The sequence below is a fragment of the Polypterus senegalus genome, chromosome 13, assembly GCF_016835505.1.
Source record: "Polypterus senegalus isolate Bchr_013 chromosome 13, ASM1683550v1, whole genome shotgun sequence".
NCBI classification, from domain to species: domain Eukaryota; kingdom Metazoa; phylum Chordata; class Cladistia; order Polypteriformes; family Polypteridae; genus Polypterus; species Polypterus senegalus.
Window position 1 is genome coordinate 16,706,679 of NC_053166.1, and position 20,378 is coordinate 16,727,056.

The 20,378-nt window shown below is 39.8% G+C and overlaps 1 protein-coding gene across 2 annotated transcripts in view; it reads left to right on the forward strand.

Moving 5' to 3' along the window:
• LOC120542238 (teneurin-2-like) overlaps window positions 1–20,378 on the forward strand; it is a 1,685,504-nt gene that overhangs the window by 223,779 nt on the left and 1,441,347 nt on the right. Inside the window, exon 1 of one of the 2 annotated variants that reach the window (XM_039774546.1) lies at window positions 19,093–19,108. The exons of the other annotated variant lie outside the window; for it this stretch is intronic. The gene's annotated coding sequence lies outside the window, so the exon portion shown is untranslated. Of the gene's footprint in view, window positions 1–19,092; window positions 19,109–20,378 lie in introns of those variants that run through there. 2 annotated transcript variants of the gene reach the window in all.

Consider the following 20,378-nt stretch of genomic DNA (forward strand, 5'->3'; position numbering starts at 1 on the left):
ATATGGAACTAATACTTGCTGTTATTTTACTTGAAATACCCATTTAGAGTTAATTATAATGAATTACACCAATGTGTTATTGCTAATTGGAATGGAGGACTCAATACCAAAGTCAAGACGTAAATCTGAGAAGTACAGAAATTCTGTGCAAAGTGCTCTTACATAAGAAAAATGATACAATATGAAAAGTTACGTGAAGGGGTTGGATAAGGCTGTGTTATCTATGCACTAAATAGACAAATAATTAAGATGCTAAAAGGATGGAAGTATGAGCCTTTGTTATATGTGTGCACACCCTGACATCTTCTAAAACTAGTTCACCTCTGTGAACTCTCTTTATCAGTAAAGGACACACTGCAACTTTGTCTGAAGGACCTCATGATGTTCCTGCCATTGAAAGGCATTACTGTATTTTAATATGAAGCAAAGGAGACCCTTGATGTGCGGACTCACTGAGCAGAACTGGCCCTCTGTACTGCTGGGACAGGCACTAGCAGCCCCCTATGGATTTTATAAATAAGATGGCAATTACGGAATAAATACGTACACTTTGGTAGGGTAAAGAAACTGCAAGTCACCACTGGAAAATGTTGGAGCCCCAACCTGGTTCTCCCCGTTTAATTCAAAATAAAATACTTGTCATTAACTTAACTAAAATTAGGACCGCTATGTACACCAACAGAAGATAAAGCTTCTAAAATAAGACTGTTGTCAAACTAAGTGACAGAAAGGCAGTGAGGAAGGAACTTTCCATCCTTTCCAACTGTAAGTGGGATTTATAGCCTGAGGACTGGAAAGGGGCGGAGTCAGTTCCCCTCCCTGGGCGTCTTCTCTTTGTTGCTGAAAAAAATGAGAGGAAGATGGCATCAGCACCCTCTCTCGACCAGGGACGGTATTACATCCTTCAGATGAGCCAGGAGAGTAGCTCACAGACACTCACGTAACAACACACATGAGAAAGTACAGAGATAACATATATAAATGAATCATTAAATTGTAGGATAAACGTATCATTAAATCATCATTTTACTTTGGGTTCTACAATGTAGTCACCATTCAATTCATTATGGCAGGTTTTATTTCAAGAGTCCTTTTTTATTTAACAGTATGACTTTTCCAAACGGCACATTTCTGACAGGTTGGTTTAATACCTGTGCCGTTTATTTCATAGTTAATGGAGATTTGAAGGAAAAAGGTCTGACTGAGGAGAAGGTGCAGGACCAAGCTGTATGAAGAAGGTTGATCAAGCATATCAACCCTACTCAGAAGTGGGAAAAGATGAAGAGAAAGAACAAGAAGTCTGTTAAATACCTCTTATCATTATGGATTTGGCACTTTCATTCAAGTCCAGTCCTGTTTCTGTTGTTCAGCCATTCCCTTTTGATGCCTTTTTTCCTTTTTGTAGGTAGGAGGCTACCAAAGATTGTTGATGTTCATTTTCTTATATTCAAGCTGGCAAAAACATCAAGGTAGCAAGATGCGCAATGGTTAGTTTTACAAATAAAGTATTAATTTACCACATGGGTGCCTGAAGATCCCCTTCCAGGCTCAGACAAGGCAAGAGACCAATGCTACCAATACCATCTCTTTCCTCCTCTGTAGCTCTGAAAGCCAAGTCCACAGTCAACTAGTTCACAGTATGACATAAATTCAAGAGCTTCAGGAAGATGGAGCCTCTGTCTGTAGAACGCAGTCCCATATGACAGAGCTCCCCAACCCAGACCTGCTCAAGAGAGCCGTAACCTTTGAGAAGCCTCACAGGCTAGGAAGACCGATGTTACGCCCCTGCATGTCCAATTTCTTTCTGTTTTTTGGACTTTAATAGTAAACTGGGTGGCTCGGTAGGCACCCCAGCTTTTCTTTAGTTCACCTCTCCATCATTTGCACCTCACACTGTATAACTGTACTGAACAATGGACGTGTGTATTTAACAATAATTAATTGTACTTTAAAAACATAACAAACTAGGTATACTTTTGTGAAATGCTTCGTAAAGGACTTAACATACAATACAATATATTTTTGTATAGCACAAAATGACACAAGAAGTGCTGCAGTGGGCTTTAACAGGCCCTGCCTTCTGACAGCCCCCTGGCCTTGACTCTAAGAAGATAAGGAAAAACTTCCAAAAATAACCCTTTAAGGAAAAAATGGAAGAAACCTTGGGAAAGGCAGTGCAAAGAGAAACCCCACTCCAGGGTTATGCAGTGGGTGTCAAAAAGAAGGGGGTCAATACAATACAATACACAGAACAGAACACAAGTAATTTCAATACAGTATAAAAATAAAAATATTACAAGTATGGAGCAGAATTTTAACAGTAGGTGATATCACACATTGCGGTGGGCTGGCGCCCTGCCTGGGGTTTGTTACCTGCCTTGCGCCCTGTTTTGGCTGGGATTGGCTCCAGCAGACCCCCCGTGACCCTGTAGTTAGGATATAGCGGGTTGGATAATGGATGGATGATATCACATAATATGATTTGGATTTCATGCACCAAGGAGAAGACCCAGCTAATCCAGCACTGTTGCTGCTCCTTAACATAATACTGCTGGTCTCTCTGTTTGCTCTTTCTTGCCAAGGCCAGATTAAGACCCCCACAAGCCCCTGGGTGACTTACTGTAGCTCCTCAAATATTACACAGTGTAGTGCGATATTTGTCACTCATAAAATCAGTCCAAGACTTGAGTGCTTCATCGACCTCTTTGAGCGGGATCTCCCTTAATCATTTTGGTGTATGGATAATCCATAATTTCATTGAACGGAATGGGGGGACACCCTAATGGTAGACCCCCATACTTCTCACTGTCTCGTTGATTTGCCAAAAATAACCACAAAGCGTCTTCATGAAATTGATCTTAAATCTCTCTATGAAAGTCTACACCTGACTCCTTGAATGTTCTTGCAGCTCAAAGAATTCAGGGGCTTACTGTCACTTAAGCGTTCAGCCTCTCCTATTGTCCACACAGAAGGTCATCTGGAAACATGTCACCTGCAGTTTCCAGCCTTGAGCATTCAACATGTGCCTGTGTGATTTCTTCTCGATCACCTTCTGTGCTCCTTTGGGCACATTGCTTAGTCTTAAACTACTAATGACTAACTCATCAACAACACCACTTTGAAGAGCACGTGTTGGTTTAAGTGTTTCCGATACACTGTCAATTCATCTCAAAAGAGGTCATGTCTTAAATAATCTTTTTTTATTTAATCTACAAATCTCACTGTACCAACTCTTAACTAACCCTGTGTCTGTTTCAGTTGGAATGCAACTACCCTCTAGCAGGAAAGACTAAATTAAAAAAATACAAAAAAAATAAATAAATCAAAGTTGGTGAGATGAAACTGTGGAGTAAGTAAATCTCAAAGTTCGAGCCCACAGCCAGCTGGCTACCAAGCCATTCCTTTGGCAGTTGTCAGTGTAGAGTAAGAGGCCAACCTGGCACATATCCCAGATTGTGGCAGGGTTGTGTGTCAGGTCACTTCTCTTAGTCAGTCCCACACTGAGGTCAAACTTTTGATAGTGCCATTTCTCCCATCTGCTGTGACTCATGGCAATGGGACGTCTAATGATGGAAGTGGCCCCCCAGGAGGCTGAGAGGAGAATGAAATAATAAGGATTAGTAACAGCTGGTGGAAATGATAACCACAGTGATGATCTGGGGCAAACGTTGCTAGCAGGAAGCTTTGGTGTATAGGCACGATTTTGATTTTGATTTTTTGAAATGTTTACACTTGTTTGGAGCCCTTCATGTTTTCTGGCAGACCATTTGAAAACTATCAGTTATTTAAAATTCCAAGTTCTTGAAATATTACTTAAGACGGACGTTGCGTCCCATTTATTAAAATATCAACACTTCAGCTCTAGAATTTGTGGCCTCTAGGGTGCGCCACTGAGCACCAATCCCTAGACACAACTTCACAGACAGGTCTCAAGTTCACAATCAATGTTGTTATTTATCAAAGTACCTTTCAAGAGGCTCCTTTTCACTTACTCTTTCTTCACCACTCCTCCCAGACGAGTGCTGCCCTTTTCCACTCTCGACTCTAACTCGCTAGGACAAGTGGAGATCTCTCTGTTTTAACTCCCACCCCAGGAACCCTTCCAGTGCTCAATCTATTGCTTTTTCTGAGTTAGGCAGGAATACCCTGGTCGCTCATTTGTTAATTTCCGGCAGTTCCTCTTGGAGGCTGCCACAGAACCTGATAGACCTGCCATGTTGGTGTCCATACCAGGGCCTGCCACAAGAGATGGTCCCACCCAGTGCATGGGGAAACAATCTGGCCATAGCAGACAGGTTCCCACTGTGCCTCTTGATTTGGAAAGAAATTATCAGCCAGCCCATTCGGCATAACTTTCCAGCCAACATGTTCGTAGGTCGCCAGCTCTGCTGCCGCCACGTCCCTCCATGTTTACCTCCTGGCACAGATAGGAAAAATTGCAGCTCCCTTCTTGACCACCCCTTATTTTGGTTTCCAGGTTAGGTAAGAGAGCAGGATCCATCCCGGCCGGTCCATAACAAATTATATTGCAAATGTGTAAGCCTTCTGCTGCTCACTGGTGTTTTTCTGCATGAGTGGAAATGTTCGGCCATGAAACTCAGAGACATTTGGCGGTGCTGAAGATTGCTAAACTGAACACTCCATGGACCATAAAGAGGCTGACAGACCCCTTAATAGGTGATTAAGTCTCATATCCCCCACACAGGGCCTTCCATGTGGGCCTTCTCAAAGTGCCCATTCGCTCTTAACTAGCGTAGGAGAGATTATACTTATTCAACCAGATTGCATGGTATTGTTTCCTGTGGGTATTTTTTTAACCATGTATATGCATGAAATGGAGTGCTTCTAACTTGGCAAATCCTTTTAGCTCTCATTATTGTCATAACTTCTGTATTTATTTATTTATGATATACAGTATGGAAAAACTAGGCATACAGTTTTGACTTTGGAAGAAACTGAGTGTCCTGCACCGGCTTTGCTGAGCCCTCACTACAGACTCAAGGGAGTAAGAAATAAAGCAGGACAACTGAATTGTCATGACAAACTTTCATTCAAGGGGATTTGCATACATTTGGGTCACAACATATGCAAATGTCAACACTTTTCCTACACAGCCCACCTTTTTCAGTGCACCATAATCTTTGGGACAATTGGCGTCACAGATGTTTGTGATTCTTCAGCTGTGTTTCATGGCTTCATCAGGTACCTTGGCTTACTTCTACTCTTTGGAGTCTGTAGTTGCCATTGTTAAGCATGAGGACAAGAGCTGTGTCAATAAAAGTCAAAGAAGCCATTGTGAGGCTGAAACACAAGAATCAAACTACTGGAGACATCGGTGAAACCTTAGAATGACCAAAATCAACAGTCTGGAATATCATGAAGAATAAAGAACAAACTGGTGGGCTTAGTAATCACAAAGGGACTGGCAGGCCAAGGAAGACCTCCACTGCTGAGGACAGAAGAGTCCTCACTGTGATAAAGAAAAAGCCCCTAACGTCTGTGTGACAGATCAGGGGCAGATCTGTGTGTGTCAGAGATGACTATCAGCAGAAGACTTCATGAACAGTAATACAGAGGACACACTGCCAGATACAAACCACTAGTTAGCCACAAAAACAGGATGGCCAGATTACAGCATGTGAAAAAAGAACTTCAAAGAGCCTGCAGAATTCTGGGAAATGGTCTTGTGGACAGACGAGACAAAGATGAACCTGCATCAGAGTGATGGCAAGAGCAAAGTATGGAGACGACAAGGAACTACCCATGATCTAAAGCAGGCCACCTCATCTTTTAAACATGGCGGTGATGGGGGTGTTATGGCTTGGGCATGTATGGCTGCCACAGGTCCTGGCACACTTCTCTTCATTGTCAGTAGCCCAATAAATTCTGAGGTGTACAGAAACATCTGATCTGCTCATGTTCACGTAAACGTCTTCAAACTCAGTGGATGGCACTTCATCCTACAGAAGATAATGACCCAAACAGACTGCAGAGGCAACACTGGAGTTTTTCAAAGCTAAAAAATGGAAAATTCTTGAATGGTCAATCCATTTATGACCAGGACTTCCATATGCTGAAGATTACACTTAAGGGGACAAGCCCCCTGAAACAAGCAGGAGCTGAAGATGGCCGCATTAGAGGCTTGGCAGAGCTTCACCAGAGAAGTCCCCTCAGCACCTGATGACATCTGTGAATTGCAGACTTCAAGCAGTCATTGCATGTGAGGGATATGAGACAAAGTCCTAAATATGACAGTGGCTTTAACAGGCCTGCCATTGCCGTATTGCAAACATTATGGTGCCCTGTAATGGGGGGAAAAAAGTGTTGTGTGACCAAAATGTATGAAAATCTTATTAAATGAAAGTCTGCAACGTGCACTTTAGTCACATCTGAATTGTTTTATTTGTCATTTTTAAATGTGGAGCAGAGAGGTAAATCAAGGTGAAATTTGTCTTTGTCCCACACACTATGGTGGACACTGTATATCAGCACAGTTTGAAATATTACTTTTTATTTGTTCTAGGGAGGAGTTTCTTGAGGTAAAAATATGCACTGAAAATTGATTACAATATATTTACACCATAACTGAGTTGGTTGATTGAACATTTCAACCTTATATGTTGATGATTTTCTTGCCTTTGTCCCTTGACAGTTTTGCAGTGACTACAAAGCCAAATTAGGATGCAGCCTTCGTCTAAACCATGTTGTCCGCCTCAGTCTCATGTATGTGCTTTACATGTGACTGCTGATTGCACAAATTTTGCACTGCGGAACCTGCCTGCCTTGCATCCACCTCAGGAATGCAGGATTAATTGAATCATTGCACATGTCCAGTGGACCAAGGCCTGTCATTGTTGTTATCGGGAAACGGCGATTTGTCAGATCTGGCCTTTCAGAATTCTCAAAGACAAGCAAGACAAGTCTGCTGATGGATGCAGACAGTCAGAAGGTGGTGGCGACATGTGAATTTGCAGGGTGTGTATATTTTAACTGCAGCAAGAAATTTGCCTTTTTTTTAAATCTATAAATCCTGAGTTCTGTAACTGAACTCAGTTGAACAGCAGCTCTTGAATTATTGCTTAAAGCACCATACCTTTTCAGTCCTAGGTTTATTACAGTATACAGTATGTTCTTTATATTTAGTTTTTTTGGTTTGGGTAATGTAGATGCGTTATCTAATGTGTGTGTGTAAATGAATAGTGTAAAGAGACAATGGCAGAAGATAAAGGGTCTGGGGCACTCAAACGCAAACCCTGTATACTGAGGTTACGCAAAAGATGTAAAATAAAACGTGTGTTAAAGCGCAAGATGGAGTCTTCATTAAAGAAGATGGTGTTGCTTCTTATCTTGGATTCTCGGAGGAAGAGGTGGGTCCAGGGGGTCTGACCCCAGAAGTGAAGAAGTCAGAGTGGGAGAGGTGTCAATCTTCCTTTCTGCAGAAGGGGAAGGAAAAGAGAGAACGTTATTAGACAGTGCCTCCTCATGTCTCGGCGATGTGTCTAATGCAGGGGTAGGCAAAATCATTCCTGGAGAGCCACAGTGGCTGCAGGTTTTTGCTCCAACTCAACTTAATTAGAAAATAGTCCTTGCCAATAATTCAATTTCATGGCTTGTTAGTGCTGTAACTCTGCCATGTCAGCTCTTTCTCATATCCTAGATTTTTTTTTCTTTCTAAGGATATCATCCAAATGATTTGAAGTCTAAAGTGGAGGAGTAATTCTCAGTCCTTCACTTTTTTCTCTTCACTTTCCTCCCAAGTATTTAATTAAACCCAATACTGCATGATAAATACACACGCGTGCAAATGGAAACAAGCTAAATGGAGAAATGCAGCTTTCTTTTGTCATTTTAATCTTTTTGTTAATAAAAAAACATTAAAAACCAAGAGAACAGCTGTTTAAGACTAAAATAAGCAATAAGGGTTCAAAATCTTAACGAGCGAGACCACTAAAATGAAGCACAAGTGTTACTTCAGCAATAAGTGTTTCTTATTAAGCAACTGGATTGGAACAAAAACCTGCAGCCACTGCGGCCCCTCAAGAATGACTTTACCCACCCCTGGACTCTAATGTGTCTTCATTTCAACCTGTAAAGCAACAAAAATGTTTATATTTTGAAGGGGGTGATTCTTTTTTATACCTACTATATATCTACTGGGTTTCTTCTACATTGGGTGCATTCATTTTGTTATGTATTAATTGATTTTGATAAATTAGTCTAGTGTGGGATGTGAAAACACCCCACATTGTAAAAGATATAGCATATCAAATAGTGTGTATTGCTTTACATAAATGTATTTAAATTTACAAATACTGATCTATTATGCAGGTATGTGGTCTAGTTAGTCCAGCTTGGCTTTGCCTGTTATTTTTGATATATACTCAGTTTGAATGGACTGGATTACTTTTACAAGTTTCGTTTCTCTGTTTCATTTCATTCATGGATTCGTTCATTCATTTTTCTGAAAGTACTATTTTACTCTTTTATTGGGATCAGTAAAAAGGAGCCTGTTGCAGCAGCATCAGGTGCAAAGTAAAAAGCAGACCTGTAGCAGACAGATACCAGTCCATTGCAGTCCGCTGCCACAAATACAGACCTGCTAAAATGAGTTTATTTGATAATTACCTGGCAACTCAATGTGTACAGTACCTGGGAAGGAAAAAACGCACAACATGAGGAAAATGTACAGATTCCATATTCGTGGTAAGTAGGCCACATTTTGACCTAAAGACATTGGAGGTGTGCAGTAGTTGTGGTGTTAACAACTGCATCACCCTGCCACCCTAGTTTCATTTCACTTGTGTTACTGTTTTTATGGAAGGAGTGGAAACATCAGTCACATTCTGTTTTGAAAATCATTCAGGGTGGCATTCTCATTTACACAGTGTTGTTCCTTGCACTCATAACTTAACAATCCACACAGATCCCTTAATCCTTGCTCCTCTCCATCTCTTTCTGATACAAATCCTTTAGAGATGCCAAATGAATTTCCCTATAGTGCTGCTTAAATACGTAAAGGATATTAGGATCTGTTTTTCCCGGTGGCTGTAAGATTGTGCTCCAAAGAGTGTATATACCCTATACATATCTAAGCCTGTATAAAGGGTGTGAGTGTGTGTGTATATATATATATATATATATATATATATATATATATATAAAAATATATATATATATAAAATATATATATATTTGTTTATATATATATTTGTTTATATATATATTATATATATTTGTGTATATATATACTTAAATATATGTATATATATATTATATATATATATATATACTGTACGTACACACACACACAGTAAAACCTCAATTAGATGTCAGAGGTAAGGACTGAGGCTATGTCAGATAAGAGAAAGGTGGATAATGGAGCAGCTACTTTAAAGATTGTATAGAGTAGATTAGTTTAGAGAATATTTGTATTTATTTACAAAAGAAAACTATATTAACAAAATATAGTATTAACAAAAAGTAATTAATCCATTTAATATTGTAATGACCAGCGTAATAAACAAATACAACTCGAGAGGTTTTACATTTGTTTTACTTGGAATCTTCATTCCGTAACAAACAGTGCCCTGTCATATCCTCTGATATCTGAGTTACAGAGCAAACCTCTAAAACAATTAAAGAAAGCTTTTCCTGCCAGTCGGTTTATCTCCTGTCACTCACATTGTGTCTTTCTCTCTACCGCACACACTCTTGCTTATTGTCTCCTGACTCCCTACACAAAACGTCCTTCCACTGCACCTTCCTTTTTCTCCCAACTTCTCCTATCACTTATCTCCTAAAAGGCCTGTCCACCCCTCACAAAACAGAAGCCCTTCACCCAATCCCATCACTTACAGCATTCACTACACCATTTCTGCTCCTGCACATCGCATCACAAGCTGCTTGTACATCACAATATATTACCAAACATAACAGAATTTAAAAGAAAAATTCAATACAGAAGAACATTAATACAGAATAACATTTCAACACGTTTTTCAATTTTGTTGGCATGACGCCTTAATTGTTCACTGTTATTCTTTCTACTCCATAAATTGAAGCAATACTTGAAGCACTTTCACCGTTTTGTAAATGTTTAATTTCAATTTTTTATGACAATTCCAACACCACATGCATATGTTTATCGACCATAACAATGTATAGTGGATTAATTATAACAAAAGAGAAAAGCTATGAAACGATATTAAAACTGACGTTACATAACTGGCACTGTGATTTAAAAATGTGGCATGACATGTGGTACTGGTGAAGAGCACTACGCGCTAGCACAAGGGAGAGGTGTTCTAATGTGCACAGCTCGCAGGGTAATGCACGACAGTAGTAGTACAGTGATAGGTTTTTGATGGTTAATAGAGACTGACAGTAATCAAGGTTTCACTGTATAAACAGTGCAGTGCTATAAAAATATACAGTATATATATATACAGTTTCCTTCTATATAAAAGCAGTTAGGATTGTCCTTCCGTCCCATGAGTGGAAAGCGTAGCGGTATTCCGCTTATCACAGACTTACTACTTGCAGCTTGCGGTACAAAGCGACATGATGTGAGCAGAGTTCTGGTGCTCCCATCGTTCCCTTGCTTTTGTGTGCGATGCGCTGGAAAAATAGACAAAATTATATCTCTGGAAATAATTAATGTTGATGGAGTACAAATGCCTCACCGCGTAGTAAATATCAGGGGGGTTCAAAAGGGCGACCTCAATATAGGAAAAAAGTTTACATTTCATCACAAAAATAACAGAAACTACGAGTATTAAAGTAATACCGCTCAAATGCAATATAACCAAATGAATGAGTTTGTATAAAATATCAAATTGATCTACGTATTGAATTGCCTTAAGAAGTGGTCAACTTAAAAGTCTGTCGCCTTAAAAGGCGGGTCAGCCTAGTATATATATAATATACAGGTAAAATCTCGTTACAACGAATATCTTTACAATGAAATTTTTATTACAACGAAGAATTTTTACTGTCCCGACAGTTTCCCCATATGACATGAGTCTATAGAAATCTTGTTATTAAGAAATACATTCAGCAGATATTTTCATTACAACGAAGTGCACAAAAGACCTTGAAATGCCTGAATGAATCATCCGCAGAGCAGTTAGGTCTGTGGTCGTAGCTCAGTTGTGCACAACGATCCCCCAAACAGAAACATTGTAATTTTTTTTTTATTTCTTCGATCTTTCCTCGTACTGTTTTTGTTTTTTGCTATTTTTGTTTCCTGCGGTTTTCAGTGATACCTTTTGCTTATCGCTCGTCAACATTTGAAAAACATCCATTGGAATGTAACTCAGTGTCACCCTCCTATAGAAACGGCAGACACGGAAAAACAATAACAGTTCATATTAGAAAAAAAAACTTGACATTTTTGTGGCTCTCGATTCTGGCAAAAAGAAAAAAGACATTGCCTGTGAATTTGGAATTTCGCCAACAACAGTGTCAACTTTCTTGAAAGACCGAACAAAAAAAAAAAAAAAGAAAAATCTCGGGTTGCAAACATATGTAAACCGCTGCATTTGAAGACATTGAAAAAGCAGTTTTTACGTGGTTCATGTTAAAGAAACATTCCTATTAATGTGGCACTCATTCAAGAAAAGGTGAGTTTTCTAAATTCTCTTGGGACCTCCCACAACTGGACTACACACCGAAGAGCATGAGCAAGAGAGATAAAAACTGATGCACAATTTGAAGAATGCTGCACATCCTTTCTATGACACATGAACATTGACAATTTTAAGGAGAGAGAGAAGATGACAAGTATATATTTTACAAAATACTGTTTATCTGAAGGAGCATTTTCAAGCTAGGTTAATTTATTAAAACCAACTTATGCAAAACAAGATGAGTGCACCCAGTATAGAAAAGAAATTAAACAGCAGATATATTTAAAATAATACATTTTTACCAATGCATTTTATTAAGTCAGTATTCAACAACTACAACAGTGGTTCTCAAACTGTGGGGTGGGGGCGCGAAGTAACAAAAAGGGGGGTGCGAAGATGTAAAAAAAAGAAAACAAGAATCGAAAATATGAAAAATACATCTATTGAAACCAAAACAAATTAACTTAAACTACATTCTAATACTAGAAAAATAAATATAGAGTTAGATAAATGTCGATAAAAGTTAAGTAGGTATAATGAAATATGCATCTATGATATATCATTAATTAATAATGAACAAATTGGCATTAGTGGGCTCCTTTCAAAAAAACCTTAGGGGGGCGTGATTAAAACTGTTATGAAAACTCGGGTCACAAATACTTAAAGGCAGAGAAACGCTGAACTACAATAACGTTAAAATATTATGAGGGATGGCTGCCATCCTTACTCAGCTGGGACATCCTCACAATGGAAGGACATGGGGATACATCACCTGAAATGCTAGACGGCAGTGAATCCAGGCTGGGATCCCTGCCTGGGTGCCCACAGTGTATGCTACAAAATACATTCCAATAAATATAGTGCACTGCAAACATTAACGCTGATTACGCCCAACAGAGAGTAACTTCCGGGTGGACAAAAATCAGCTTATTCATCCTAATAAAGTGTGTGTCTGTGTGTTAATCTGGTTGCTATGTGTCTGTTGTGTGCTATTTGGTATGGTTTTCATTAAAGCAGTGCTAATGTTTCTGATGCACCATCTGTTGGAATGAAAAATGCAATGCAATTGAATACTACAGCACATGTCATACCAAATGTATTCCAAAAGATGGTGAACTGCAAACATTAACACTGAATATGTCCAACAGAGGTAACTGCTGGAGAGACAGAAATCATTTATCTGCCCTAAAAAAAAGGACACGTGTCTGTGTATCTGTGTGACCATCTGGTTGCTAGGGTTCGGAAGAAAATTTATAAAACAGGCAAAATATGTAGAAGAAAGGTTGAAAAAATCAAAGGATATAATAAAAATATCAAGTACGAGCCTAAGTTGATTACTTTGATTTCAACCTGTCTTAGGCAGTAAAACTAGTGTACGCTGTATATACAATGTGTGTGTGTGTGTGTGTGTGTTGTGTAAATTAAGCTAGTATGTAACGTGGTCCACTCATCATGACTATAGAAGTTTTCCTAATGTTAGGTTTGTTTTTTCTTTATTGCACAATCAGTTGCTTGGCCATTCCAAATTTAACTCCTTTTAGTGAATGTGGATTTATTGCAGTGGACTGTATTGGATGGATATTAATATTTTCTGAGTTCATCCAGGTTTGCTGGTCTGCCCCCCAATGGAGCAGACACCAATCTCCTTCAGTTACATTTCTTGATATGGGAAAGGAGTGATGACATTATTGCAACACCAGGCCACATTATGTCATTTATGTACCTTATTATAAAACACTAAGGTCTATGTGCCTGGTTCCTCAGAGCATTCTGATTGGCCGGTTTGGCTTTTTTTGTGATTGGTCAGTTGGCTTTTGTAATGAGATGGAAAGAGGAAGTGTGAGTTGTAAGACAAACGTGGCAAAGTAAAAGCATGGGAGGCACACTGAGAGTCACCTTCGGACACGGGAGGGCGAGCAAAATGACAGACTCTGTGAAGCAGGCTTTACGTGGACACACCCAACAGAAGGAGCACCAGTCAAGAGAGGAAAGGACCTGAAGATACTCTTAGGACCAAATATTTTTAAATATATCCAATTGCCCGTCTTTGACGGGTAACGTGGCCAGTAATATATAATAGACTTTATGCTTTTCACTTCTGGATTTTAAAATTTAACTGTAGTTGTGATCTCAAGTATCTGATGCAAGAATTACCTAACAAATCAAATGATTCATCATAAGCTATAATACAATACTTATTAGAGTACAATTGTCACCCTAAATAAAGGATCATATTAAATAAAACCTCAGAGAAATTGCTTTATAGGCTTGCCTTAATATTTTCAGTGTATTGTGCAAAAAAAAAAGTCAGAAAGGAGGGAACAGGGGGAGGCAATAATCAATTACACTTTTATGTTTCTTTATGCCTTCCGATTTTTATTTCTTTGATGGGTTTGTGCCCTTTTGTCCATCTGCCCCCCAACCCAAGCAGCAAATGCAATCATGAAATTAATATTCTGTAGCTGAACCCCTAGCTGCGCCATCTGCTGAGGCAGCAATTTTTGGAATTTGCTGACCCTTTCTTTGCTTGGTCACCTCGTCTGTACTCATCCTGTTAATGTCCTGCTTCTTTGTGCTTTGTGTATTGATCTGTTGCTGTGTGCATTGTGATCAGTGACATCCAGAGCTCACTGCTTAAAGGGCAAAGGCATGAGCCTCCTTTAAGAAAATGGTTTATTACGAGATAATTACCGAGCACCTTCTGTTTTGAAAATTACACTCTCGAGTATCTTCATTGTAGCACCCAAAGGTGTTTATTATATGTACCCATTTCAAAATGAATTTAGTCTTTCTGAGAAGTTCACCTTTGTTTCTGGCTCTTTCTGTGATTGATGCCTGGTGCCAGCCTAAAGCGTTCAACCAAGGACCTGAAAAGAAAAGCTTATGTCAGTTTTAGAAATTTACATACGTCAATCTGCCAGTTTTTATTTTCTGTACCACCTTTCACAGCACGCTCCGTCAAAAGGAGTTTTACATAGTGATCAAAAATGTACTACAAAGTAATGCCAGGCAACAATTTAGATTTAAAAGTAACGCCAAATGACAGGGTGCTATTCAATTAGTCTTTATTTTATATTGTCTTTCGCTGTAGGTGACTCAGTGGTGATTGCTGCTGCCTCACAGCTCCGAGTCCTGAGATTGAATCCCAGCCTGGTCACGGCCCCTGTGAAATTTGCACACTTTCTGGATTTTGGCTTTTCTCCAGTGCCACCGGTTTTCCTCCACCTTATCAGAGATGATTGTTGTAGGTTAATTGACACCTCTAACTTGGTCTTGTGGCACGCAGTGCTGTGAAGATTTGGTTCCTGATATTAATTGACAAAGTAGGAGGTATCTCAGGGTGACAAATTATGAATAATACATTCAAAAGAAAAAAAACAACTTAAATTAAAGAATAAGTGTCTGTGTGTCTGTCTTGTTGCTATGTCTCAATCATTACAACAGATGGCACACATCAGAAACATTTGTGGCTTATCAATCGAGTCCTCCTGGGTTTTCTTCCATTGAGGCCACTGTCACTCAAAAAGCAGCAGATGGTGGGATCAGCCACTGATGGACCTTGACCTTATATCTCTTTGGAAGTTATGCTTAGCTTTTTGTCTTCCATTTTCCCAATCCAGGGTCATTTTGTAGCCATGTCCAGGGAGGTTGGCTACAGTCTGTTGGACCTTAAACGTTTTAATGATATTTGCAGCTGTCGTTACAGGAACCTCAAGCTGCTTGGAGATGGTCATCTAGCCTTTGCCTTTCATCTGCTTGTCTATCATTTTCTTTGTGATCTCCTCGGACAACTCTGTTTCCTTTGCCTTCTCTGGTCTGTGTTCAGTGTGGTACACACGATGACACCAAACAGCAGAGTGACGACCTTTCTCCATTTAAATTGGCTAAATGACTGATAGCACGATTGGAGATTTGCAAGTGATATGAATTCAAGAAAACAGCGAGTCTGAGAAATCACTCGAATGCAGTTATTTCGGATCTTTTCAATGGCTACTAACAAACATGTCCGGGCCATTTTCTAAAGATCTTTACATAAGAAGTAATACTTGATCTGTTTTCACACTCTGTTTTACTCTATGAATTATCAAAGGCATGCAGGTATAGAGGGGACAATTGCTTTTCATGTCATCACTTTTCAGGAGGCATACGGCACTTTTTCAATAAGCTGCAGCAGAACCAACAAATTTGTTCACGTCTAATAATGTGTATTACAGTTACTATTTCCTTCAACATTACAATTTATGGCCTCCTATTTCACACAGTCAAAATGTATGCATCTATTGCAAAGGAATTTTACATTTTAAGTATCAGGTAGGGCGGCATGGTGGCACAGTGGGTAGTGCTGCTGCCTCGCAGTAAGGAGACCCAGGTTCGCTTCCTGGCTCCTCCCAGCATGGAGTTGGCATGTTCTCCCCGTGTCTGCGTGGGTTTCCTCCCGCAGTCCAAAGAGATGCAGGTTAGGTGGATTGGCGATCCTAAATTGTCCTTAGTGTGTGCTTGTGTGTGTGTCCTGCGGTGGGCTGGCGTCCTGCCTGGGATTTGTTTCCTGCCTTGTACCCTGTGTTGGCTGGGATTGGCTCCAGCAGACCCCCCGTGACCCTGTAGTTAGGATATAGCGGGTTGGAAACTGACTGACATGATAAGAATATCCCCTTGCGTGTACACAAAGGTGAATGTAGCTGGGGTGAAGGAGTCCATCTGTGAAGTGGGAAGTCAGCCCCTAAACTGCTCATTTCTTTCTTTATCGCTTGCTTTTATCGACACTTGCATAAAATGTTTCCTGGCTACCTAGTTCAATTACAGCTTTATATCTTAGCGAGAGGCACTTACTCATGTCGCTTGATATGCGCACTAAATCAACAATGCTATTATCATTATCCAATTAAAGTATAATGAAAGAAGTAGATAGCAGGTTTATTGCTATGTTAACGTCAATTAATAATATTTCATAAACAAAAATCGACACCGGTTAAAGCTTTAGTGCTCGCTGTTTTGAAGGTAAATCACTTTGGCTTCTGTTCTCGTTTTTTCAATTTTCTCTTTTTGAGTGGTGTGCGTGTTTGTGTTTTGAGCATGTAAAGCCCTGCTGTGAATGCTGCTTCTTGGTAAAATTAAATGTTCAACGATGTGAGCAGCAGAATTTCTGAGCTTCAATATGCTTATTCTAATGCATTTAGATTTTGCTTTGGAGAGCAGAAATAAGCAGCGCCATTAAAAGCAGATGGCATTGAGTTTTTTTTTTTTTTTTGAACCACTCCTTTTGAAGCTGCTGTATCTGGGGCTGTTGACAAAGGAGAAGGAAGCTTAGGAAACAATTAGGTGACAACTTTTTAATACGTTTCAACGTTTGTATGAATCGGTGGCTTCGCCTTCGTGTAGGCCCAACCCAGACCTCTGTGCTGCAGACCATTGGGCATAGAAAGTGCCGTCAAATTCAACTTACAGCAATAGACGGTGACAAAGGAAGATGGGAATTAGTAATTTCTGATTGTGCTGTTTGCAGGCTGGCTTTTCTCTGAAGCATTTTTTTTGCTAAAGTACAGTAAGTTACTTCAAAATATGAATTTAATAGAAATGTTTGGACCATTAATGCAATATTGGCAATGATATCGTTGTGATGTTTTATAAATTGCAGAATGGATGGTAAGTATGAAGGTGATAGATATCAGGGTGCATATTTCATTTTGAATCGGGTGATTATTGCTTTTTAGAAACAATTTAAAAGGAACATTTGGTTCACCTCGGACATGGCCACAAACCTATATATATATATATATATATATATATATATAAACTAGAATATCTGTCTGTCTGTCTGTACCTTCTCTATGATAATAAATAACATAGGGCACAAGGCAGGAAACAAACCCCGGGCAGGGTGCCAGCACCACCGCAGATAAAAAATAATAATAATGATAATTCTTTACATTTATATAGCACTTTTCTCACTACTCAAAGCACTTTTCATAGTAAGTGGAGAGCCACTTCAGCCAGCAAAAATGTGTGCCATCCACCTGAATGATGCAACAGCAGCCATTTTGGTGCCAGTACGCTCACCACACATGAGGTGTTAGGTGGTGAGGGGGTGAGAGAGACAGAGAGAGCCAGTTAGAGATGGGGAATGATTAGGGGGTCAGAATGACTAAGCAGTGGACATCAGAATACACCCTACTCTTTATGAAGGATGCTCAGGGATCGTTTATGACCACAGAGAGTCAGGACCTTAGTTTTACGTCTCATCAGAAGCAAGGTGCCATTTTTACAGCACAGTGTTCCCTTCACTGTCATCTGGGATCCACATTTAGACTACAGGGTAAGCACTCTCTGCTGGCCTCACCAACACCTCTTTCAGCAGCAACCCAAGCTTTTTCTAGGTGGTCTCCCATTCAAGTACTGGATGGTTCTGAACATCATCAGGTAGATGACCTCTTTTGAAGTGCATGTGGTATGGCTTTGCATAGATGCTCTGTAGGATGATAAGACAAGATAGAATTTTGACACCGGGGTACTGGTGTTTTTGTTTTTTTTTCTCTCTTATGTGCTACAGTTTGCCCAGCAGTACCACCTACTGACTCAGAACAAGTGAAACATCTTAACTGACTGAAGCCAAACTAGCAGACAAAATGAGCAGAGCTTAAATTGTCTTACCAGGGCAATGCAGCGTGCTGCTTCTATCTAGTGTCATATGAAAAGGAGCATTGTGTACTTTTCCAGGGGTGTGTTGGGTGAGGCTTGATCGAGAGCGCAACACAAAGGAGAATCAAAGGGTTATTGTTATACTTTTGCTGTGTCGGCTTTTGTGGTAATTTAAGCTTAAGAACTGTCCTTGTTGAACTAAGAGGACGAGTCGGACATGACAGCATTCATTGTTACAATCCAGCAAGGAGTTACCGCAATTATTATGGCATCCAGTTTGACCCAAAAAGAACAAATTCTCAGCTCACGAGAGCAGAGACATTGATAGATAGAGGCAGTGTGGATGACGGATGGGACAGCTAGCAATAACAACAGGCTCAACATTTAAAAAACACATAAATCTTTGTTTTCTTTCCTTAACTCATTTTACTGTACAACTATACTCAGGCAACGCTGGGTACTTTGGCTAGTCTGTGTATAAGAATCTGAATGTCTGTCTGTGATGGCTGGGATTGGCTCCAGCACAACCCCATGACCCTGTAATTAGGATATAGCGGGTTGGATAATGGATGGATGGATGTCTGTCTGTTCCCTATACAACAATACACCCTTTGAACAATCTGGACTATATTTGCTCTCTAGGCCCATATAGATAGACTACTATGTTGACCCTGGGGGTGCAAGTGATTTTTTTTTTTACTGTGTTCCACAGTTTGCACGTGAGCGCCTCCTGATGACTCAGAACAAATGAAACATCTGAACAGACTGAAGCCAGACTAGCAGACAGAATGAGCAGAGCTTAACATTACTTATCTGGAGAACACCACACGCTACATCTATCTACGGTAATATAAAAAGGAGTATTATAAGAGTTTGCAGGGGGCTTTTTGGTGAGGCTTAGTCAAAAGAGAAAGTGCAGCGCAGCACAAAGGAGAATCAAAGGGTGGTTGTTTAACAGCTGCTTTGTTGGCTCTTCTTTATAATTTAAGCACTAGAAATGGTGCACCTTGAACTGAGAGGACGAGTCAGGCATGACAACATTCATGGTTACAACCCAGCAAGGAGTTACCACAATTCTGGAATCCAAATGGACCCAAAAAGAACAAATTCTCGGCTCACAAGAGCAAAGGCATTGATAGATTAGAGGCAGTGTGGATGACAGATGGGATAACTGGCAATAACAACAGAGTCACCATTTTAAAAAAAACATATACACATTTGATTTCTTTCCTTAACCCATTCTACAAATATACCAGGTTATTATTACAATAAAGATGAGCTATTTAGAGTGCTATCAGGCAAGATATGAATATCTTAAGTAGACAAATCGCATCATACAAAGATATGCAATCTGCAAACAAAAACCTCGCCATCTTAAAATTCTAACCAGCATCATCGAGAAGATGTGCATCCACACGTTGTGTATGCAACCTTATTTTGTTATGCACAATAAGGTAAATGCTGACAGTGAAGCAAATCACTAGCCTGTCACAGACCAGAGTTTATGGTCTATTCTTCACTACTTCTCTGTTTCCATAGGTAGAGATAATACTACTTAATGTCTTATCATTATCTACTTCACCATAAAACTCAACTCTGTGTGTGTTTGTCTGGTCCCTCTGTGCAGTTTGATTGGTCAGTTTGGCTTTGGTCTGACCTGTTAGTTTAGCTGTACTGGGTTAGTGGTAGGCATGATGACATAATACTTAAGGGTTTAGAAGTTCAATTCCTGAAAGTTTTTTAAAATCTTTACAAGAAAAGGAGTTGAAAATGAGCATTTCAAAGGCAATAAAGCTAATAAATTATTGAGCAACGCTGGTTCCCAGAATACCTACCAGGCACAACCCAAGTCGCCTTCAAATGCAGGACGTATTCGCAGGAAAATGATAATGTTTTCACAACCAGTTAAGGGGGCCAGTCTACCATTGGTGGCAGTTAAAAAGGAGACGGGAGACAAGCAAGGATGTCTCGGAATGACAGAGACTCAGAAGCAAGCTTTATGGGATCGCAATCGAGAGGTGAAGCATCAGGCAAAAGAAGTTGAGACACATGACGATATCATTGGTAAGCATTAGAGGAACATAACTTACTGAGTGATGTTGTGACCCTAGTCAC